The 8,170-nt window shown below is 40.6% G+C and overlaps 1 non-coding gene across 1 annotated transcript; it reads right to left on the reverse strand.

Moving 5' to 3' along the window:
* Window positions 1-7,596: 7,596 nt before the first annotated feature.
* LOC116908322 lies at window positions 7,597-7,703 on the reverse strand. The gene has a single exon (XR_004388879.1). It is a non-coding gene; the product is annotated as a U6 spliceosomal RNA (small nuclear RNA).
* Window positions 7,704-8,170: the final 467 nt, after the last annotated feature.

Raw genomic sequence — 8,170 nt, forward strand, 5'->3', positions numbered from 1 at the left:
GTGTTTTGAGCTTCAGTAAGGTTTTTTTTATGTATGTAGGTGCCCTTCTATTTGGGGCATAGATATTTAGGATTGAGAGTTCATCTTGGTGGATTTTTCCTTTGATGAATATAAAGTGTCCTTCCTTATCTTTTTTGATGACTTTTAGTTGAAAATTGATTTTATTTGATATTAGAATGGCTACTCCAACTTGCTTCTTCCGACCATTTGCTTGGAAAGTTGTTTTCCAGCCTTTCACTCTGAGGTAGTGTCTGTCTTTGTCTCTGAGGTGTGTTTCCTGTAGGCAACAGAATGCAGGGTCCTTGTTGCATATCCAGTTTGTTAATCTATGTCTTTTTATTGGGGAGTTGAGGCCATTGATGTTGAGAGATATTAAGGAGTAGTGATTATTGCTTCCTGTTATATTCATATTTGGATGTGAGGTTGTGTTTGTGTGCTTTTCTTCTCTTTGTTTTGTTGCCAAGACAATTAGTTTCTTGCCTCTTCTAGGGTATAGCTTGCCTCCTTATGTTGGGCTTTACCATTTATTATCCTTTGTAGTGCTGGATTTGTAGAAAGATATTGTGTAAATTTGGTTTTGTCATGGAATATCTTGGTTTCTCCATCTATGTTGATTGAGTGTTTTGCAGGATACAGTAACCTGGGCTGGCATTTGTGTTCTCTTAGGGTCTGTATGACATCAGTCCAGGATCTTCTGGTCTTCATAGTTTCTGGCGAAAAGTCTGGTGTGATTCTGATAGGTCTGCCTTTATATGTTACTTGACCTTTTTCCCTTACTGCTTTTAATATTCTTTCTTTATTTTGTGCGTTTGGTGTTTTGACTATTATGTGACGGGAGGTGTTTCTTTTCTGGTCCAATCTATTTGGAGTTCTATAGGCTTCTTGTATGCCTATGGGTATCTCTTTTAGGTTAGGGAGTTTTCTTCTATGATTTTTGTTGAAGATATTTACTGGTCCTTTGGCTGGGAGTCTTCTCTCTCTTCTATACCTATTATCCTTAGGTTTGATCTTCTCATTGAGTCCTGGATTTCCTGTATGTTTTGGACCAGTAGCTTTTTCTGCTTTACATTATCTTTGACAGTTGAGTCAATGATTTCTATGGAATCTTCTGCTCCTGAGATTCTCTCTTCCATCTCTTGTATTCTGTTGGTGAAGCTTGTATCTACAGCTCCTTGTCTCTTCTTTTAGTTTTCTATATCAGGGTTGTTTCCATGTGTTCTTTCTTGATTGCTTCTATTTCCATTTTTAATTCCTTCAACTGTTTGATTGTGTTTTCCTGGAATTCTTTCAGGGATTTTTGTGTCTCTCTCTATGGGCTTCTACTTGTTTATTTATGTTTTCCTGGAATTCTTTCAGGCATTTTGCAGATTCCTCTGTAGGCTTCTACTTGTTCTCTAAAGGGAGTTCTTCACGTATTTCTTGAAGTCCTCCAGCATCATGATCAAATATGATTTTGAAACTAGTTCTTGCTTTTCTGGTGTGTTTGGATATTCCATGTTTGTTTTGGTGGGAGAATTGGGCTCCGATGATGTCATGTAGTCTTGGTTTCTGTTGCTTGGGTTCCTGCGCTTGCCTCTCGCCATCAGATTTTCTCTAGTGTTACTTTGTTCTGCTATTTCTGACAGTGGCTAGACTGTCCTATAAGCCTGTGTGTCAGGAGTGCTGTAGACCTGTTTTACTGTTTTCTTTCAGCCAGTTATGGGGACAGAGTGTTCTGCTTTCGTGCGTGTAGTTTTTCCCCTCTACAGGTCTTCAGCTGTTCCTGTGGGCCTGTGTCTTGAGTTCACCAGGCAGGTCACTTGCAGCAGAAAAGTTGGTCTTACCGGTGGTCCCGAGGCTCAAGTTCGCTCATGGGGTGCTGCCCATGGGTTCTCCGCGGTGGCAGCAACCGGGAAGATCTGCGTCGCCCCTTCCGGGAGCCTCCGTGCACCAGGGTTCCAGATGGGTTTTGGTGTTTTCCTCTGGAATCAGTAAAGTGTGCAGAGAGCAGTCTCTTCTGGTTTCAGGGCGTGTCTGCTCTCTGAAGGTTTAGCTCTCCCTCCCACGGGATTTGGGTGCAGAGAACTGTTTATCCGGTCTGTTTCCTTCAGGTTCAGCGGTGTCTCAGGCAGGGGTCCTGCAGCTCCTGGGCCCTCTCCACGGGAGCCCAGAGGCCTTATACAGTTTCCTCTTGGGCCAGGGATGTGGGCAGGGGTGGGCAGTGTTGGTGGTCTCTTCCGCTCTGCAGCCTCAGGAGTGCCCACCTGACCAGGCCCGGTGAGGTCTCTCTCCCATGGGTTCTGGGAGCAGAGAGCTGCTGCAGGCCGGGATCCGCGGGTGTGGGACTTCCCGGAGTTTTTGATTCTTTATATTGTTCTCTTGTTTCTAATTTACTGATTTCAGCCAAGATTTTAATTATTTCTGCCATTTACTCCTCTTGGCTATGTTTGCTTCTTTTTGATCTAGAGTTTATATGTGTGCTGTTAAGTCACTAGTGTGATATACCACAAATTTCTTCTTTTTCCAATTATTTAGTATTTTTGTATTCACTTAGATCCTGATCATATCCTCAACTCTCTCCTCTTATCCCATTCTGACCTTAACAAATCCCTTCCCTCATTGACTCTTCTGCTTCTCCTCAGAGAAAGGGAGCATGCCTTGGGTACTACTCTATCCTCCAATATCTAGTAATATCCTAAGGAATGGCTAAGGAATCCTCTTCCACTGAGGCCCAACCAGGCAGTCCAGAGTAGGGGGCAAGGTTACCAATAGCATTGAACAGAGACAAAGACGGCCCCCACTCCACTTGTTAGGGGACCCACATGACAACCAAGCTGCACATTTGCTACAAATGTCAGGTGGTCAGAAACCAGTTTCTGAATGCTCCCTGGTTGGTGGTACAGGCTATGTAAGCCACCATGTCCCCAGTATATTTGACTCTGTGGGTCTTCTTGTAGTGTCCTTGACCCCTCCAGCTTATTCACTTCTACCACCAACTCTTTTTTATTTTATTGTTTTTATTAGATATATTTCTTTACTTACATTTCAAACGTTATTCCCCTTCCTGGTTTCATGTCCATGTCCCCCATTCCCTCCCTTACGCCTCCCACATACGGGTATTCCTCCTATACATCCCCCTTATTGCCCTCTCCCATATTCCCCTGCACTTGGGGTTCCAACCTTGGCAGGACCAAGGGCTTCCCTTTCCACTGGTGTCCAAACAAGGCTATTCTCTGCTACATATGCAGTTGGAGCCCTGGGTCAGTCCATGCATACTCTTTGGTAGTGAATTAGTCCCTGGAAGCTCTGGTTGGTTGGCATTGTTATTCTTAATGGGTTGCAAGCCCCTTAAGCTCTTTCAATCCTTCCTCTAATTCCCCCAAACAGGGTTCTGTTCCCAGTTCAATGATTTGCTGCTAGCATTGACCTCTGTATTGGACATGCTCTGGATGTGTCTCTCAGGAGAGATCTAAATCCAATCCCTTTCAACATGCATTTTTTAGCTTCATCAATATTATCTAGTTTTGGTGGCTGTCTATATATAGGCCACTTGTGGGTCAGGCTCTGAGTGGCCATTCCCTGAGTCTTTGCTCTAAATGTAGCTTCCATATCCCCTCCTATGGATATTTTCCCCTTTCAAGAAGGAGTGAGAGCATCTGCATTTTTGGTCATCCTTCTTTTTGAGCTTCCTATGATCTGTGGATTGCATCTTGGGTAATTCAAGCTTTTGGACTTATATCCACTTGTCAATGAGAGCATACCAACTGTATTTTTCTGTGATTGAGTAACCTCACTCAGGATGATATTTTCTATCACCAACTCTCACAAAGGACTCCTGAGATCACCTGAGTTTTGGTTATGGGTCTCTGCATTTGAGTCCATCTGCTGCTGGGTGAAGCCTCTCAGGAGACAGTTATACTATGTTCCTGCCTTAAAGCATAGCAAAGTATCACTAATAGTGTCAGGGGCTGGCTCTCTAACATGTGATGGGTCTCAAGTTGGGGCAGACATTGGTTGGTTGTTCCCTCAATCCCTGCACATTTTTTAGGCAACACAAATTTTGCCTTGAAGGTTTTGTGGATGAATTGATGTCCTCCTTTGTGATCTGGAAGTCTTTCTTGGCTACAGGAGGTGTCCACTTCAATCTATCTCTTTCTGGAATCTTAGCTAGGGTCACCCCCATAGACTCCCTGTATCCTCCCCCATCTCAGGCCTCAAGCTAGTCACAAGAGAGGCTCCCACCAATTTCCAATCTTTCTCCCAGACCATTCCCCTGCCCTCTTTCCCCACATCTGATCATTATCCCCATTTCCCTCTTAACCCCCTCTCCTACACATTCCCCTCTCTCTATCCACTTCTGATGACTATTTAGATTCCTCTTCTGAGTAATATTCATGCATTCTCCATTGGGACCACCTCGTTACCCAATTTCATTGGATGTGTGGATTATAACATCATTAATCCTACACTGTATGACTAATTTCCACTTGTGCCAGGCTCCAGCCTGGACACAGGATTGGAGTTCTCAACTGGAAGCAGGGATATCTGGAAGGCACACAATAAATATACACAGACTACTCTTTGGGTACAAACTGACAGGCAATTTCAAGGCTTAAAATTCTCTCTCCCTCTCCTCTCTCTCTCTCTCTCTCTCTCAGCTTGAGGCTACAAACACTCTACATTCTCTTGTGCACTCTGCTTTTCTCTATCGTGCTTTTCTTTTCTCAAACTCCCACACTCATGCACACCTCTGTTCATTACCTTTTCATTCTCACACACACTCTTCATATATACCTCACACATGTCTCACACATACTACATGCGCTCTCCCTTCACTCACACACACAATCTTTATAAACACCTTGCATTCTCTCATCACACACTCTTCACATTCTCTCTTCACTCACTCTTCACATGCTCTTCTCGTGCTCTCCAGCCTTTCTCATGCCCCAGTCTTTTACTTATAATCAAAAAGCAGGTAGAAAAAGACATCGTATAATCATTGCCAAATCAAATTCAAAAGAATAACCACATCCCACAAAGAATTAAGAATTACAATTGTTTCAAGTTTCCCCTGTTGCCAGGCCTGTGGCCAAAATAATAATATAAAATAATAATAATTGTAAACTTATCATTATTTAAACTTTAACTTTTAACTTATATTTCAGAGCTCAAAGCTCTGAGGTCAGCTACTTGCATTTTCCTGTGAAATTCTAATGATAAATGACATAGGCAAAGCTGCCAGGCAGTGGCCAGAAAGAATCAAGTTAACCCTTAACTCAGTGGTTCTGCTAGTTTTCTGCTCCTTGCACACAATGACTCTCATAAGAATCCCAGTATTTTGACTTAGTTTTCTAGGAACTACTCTCAAATGTTATGTAAAACTTATTTCCTAACTTTGTAACTTTTCCCTTTCTTAAGATCCCAATGTTGGCTCTACTTCATTTTCTAATAATTTATTTAAAGTTTCTTTGCAAGTCAAGCATTCATCTGGAACTACTATTGTGCAGTTATTACATTGCTTCCAAGATAAGAACACACACCATGCACCTGGGCCATTAGGGCTGTGCTGTGCTGTGTCCCTGTGCCTCAATTTCCAATTGTTTAAGAATCATTACATCAAAGAACATCTAGTTTCACAGAATTCACCAGAGGAAAAGGAGAAAGAAGTAGGAAAGTCAAATATAGTAGAATAATTATGCACACCAAGGCCAACTGAAAGGCAGTAATGCGCAAATGAAATTTATGTAGCCGTTGTCCAGGGCTAAGGTTAGGAGAAATGGGAACGAGTTTTTACAAAAAAATGCTGTGGGCTACTGATGTCTCCATCCCTGCCTACTGCAGGCAGCCTCTTATTTCAGATGGTGGGTCCCCTGGAGGGATGTGTCTCCTGCTTCTCAGGGTCCCAGATGCCACCCTACTTAACAAGGAGCTGCCTCGGGCATCTGAGATGTCTCCACCCTGGGCCAACTGCTGGCGGTCCCTGTCATCATATTTTGTTCCCAGCACACTTGTAAGTGAATATATCCAATATCTGTCTTTCTGGCTTTGGATTACCCCACTCAGGAAGATATTCTCCAGTTTCATCCATTTACCTAAAGGTTCTTGTCATTTAACTGGATTTCTGCATATAAAACAATATAAATAGACATATTTATCAGCCTGTACGAAACTCAAGTCCAAATGAATTAAAGGCATCAACATAAAACCTAAGATACTAAATCTAATAAAAGAGAAAGTGGGGAATAGCCTTAAGTCTGTCACTACAGGGAACAATTTCCTGAAAAGAGCAATAATTCCTCAGTCTCTGGTGTCAATAATTAATGAATGGGACCTCATGAACTGAAATTTTCTGTAAGATAAAGACTACCATCAAATTGGGAAACTTAAGAAATTAGACACCAAAAAACCAAATAACTCAATTGAAAAATGGGACACAGAGCTAAACAGAATTCTCAGTAGAGGAACCTCAAATGGCTGAGAAGCATTCAAAGAAATAAAGGGTTGGACCCTGCCAAGGTTGGACCCCCAGTGCAGGGGAATTTGGGGGGCAATAATGAGGATGTATAAAGGGAATACCCATATGGGGGAGGGTAAAATGTGGTACATCTACACAATGGAATACTATCCACCTATTAAAAATAAAGATAACTAATATCTTTATGAAGTCAATTAGTGCAATGAACTTTCCTCTAGAGGGCAGACTAGGATTGGGGGGAAAGACTGGATTGTTAAAAAAAAGATTAAAGAATTTTTTATAAATCAGAAAAAAAAACTGGGTATGTTGTGCATTCATTTTCATTGAATTCTAAAGTCTTTGATTTATTTCTTTATTTCTTCCTTGAACTAGTAGTCATTGAGTAGAGAGATATTCAGTTTCTATGGGCTTGTAGGCTTTCTGTTGTTTCTCTTATTGTGAAGACCAGCTTAATCCATGGTGCTCTGATAAGATTGGAGGTTACATCAATTTTCTTGTATCTGCTGAGACTTGCTTTGTGTCCAAGTATATGGTCAACTTTGGAGAAGGTTCCATGAGGTACTCAGAAGAAAGCATATTCTTTTCTCTTTGAGTGAAATATTATGCATAGATATCTTTTAAGTCCATTTGATTCATAACCTAAGTTAGTTTTATATTTCTGTTTAGTTTCTGTCTGCATGGCCCATCCATTGGTGAGAGTGGGAAGTTGAAGTCTCCACCTTTAAAAGCATGGGGTTCATGGTGTGATTTAAGCTTTAGTAAAATGTTTCTTTTATGAGTCTGTGTGGCCTTGCAAAAATATTCAGCATTGAGATGTAATCTTGGAGAATTTTTCCTCTGATGAGTATGAAATGTCCTTCCCCATCTCTTTTGATTAATTTCAGTTGAAAGTCTATTTTATTAGATATTTCAGTGGCTACTTCAGCTTGCTTCTTGTGCTTGTTGGCTTGGGAAATTCTTTCCCAGTCTCTTACTCTGAGGTGATGTCTATCTTTGTTGCTAATGTGTGCTTTGTGTATGTAGCAGAATGATGGATCCTGTTTTCACATCCGTTTTGTTAGTCTGTGCCTTTTGTTTGGAGAATTGAGACTGTTGGTGGTGAGAAATATTAATGACCACTGTGTTTTACTTCCTGTTGTAAAAATCTGGAAGACTTGGTTAATTTGCATCTCATCCTTTCACAGAGGCAATTCTAATCTTCTCTGTATTATACCAATGTTAGTATATGTGCTTCCAAAGTGAGCATACTACAAAAATTATTTTAAAGATAAACTATTTAAGAATATACAGGTAAATATTCACTTAGAGATAGTAACAGGAAATTATACTCTAAAATTCCAAAGGTATTTGTTTGTTGTGAGGCAAGTGAGTAGATCAACTCATTGATTATAACAACTTAATTTTGTGCAAGTAATTCCAAATCTTCAAAATAGAACTTCTTACAGACCCATTATTAAACAATCATCATGCTGTATTTGGAAGCAGCGAATATTACACATAGCAGTAAAGAGTTAATATTAGTGTGTATTTCATAAATATCAAAAATTATCCTAATAAGTTTTTCTTCTCTGACACTGAAGAAGGACAATCAAGAACTTCATGTAGTGGTTCCTAATTAAAAAGATGGTAGAGAATTCACAGTCATATATAGTTTTTTAAATATTCACACATGAATACATGGATACATGAATCAATTATAGTGATCAACAATAG

This window comes from Rattus rattus, chromosome 8 (assembly GCF_011064425.1).
Source record: "Rattus rattus isolate New Zealand chromosome 8, Rrattus_CSIRO_v1, whole genome shotgun sequence".
In the NCBI taxonomy this organism is placed as follows: domain Eukaryota; kingdom Metazoa; phylum Chordata; class Mammalia; order Rodentia; family Muridae; genus Rattus; species Rattus rattus.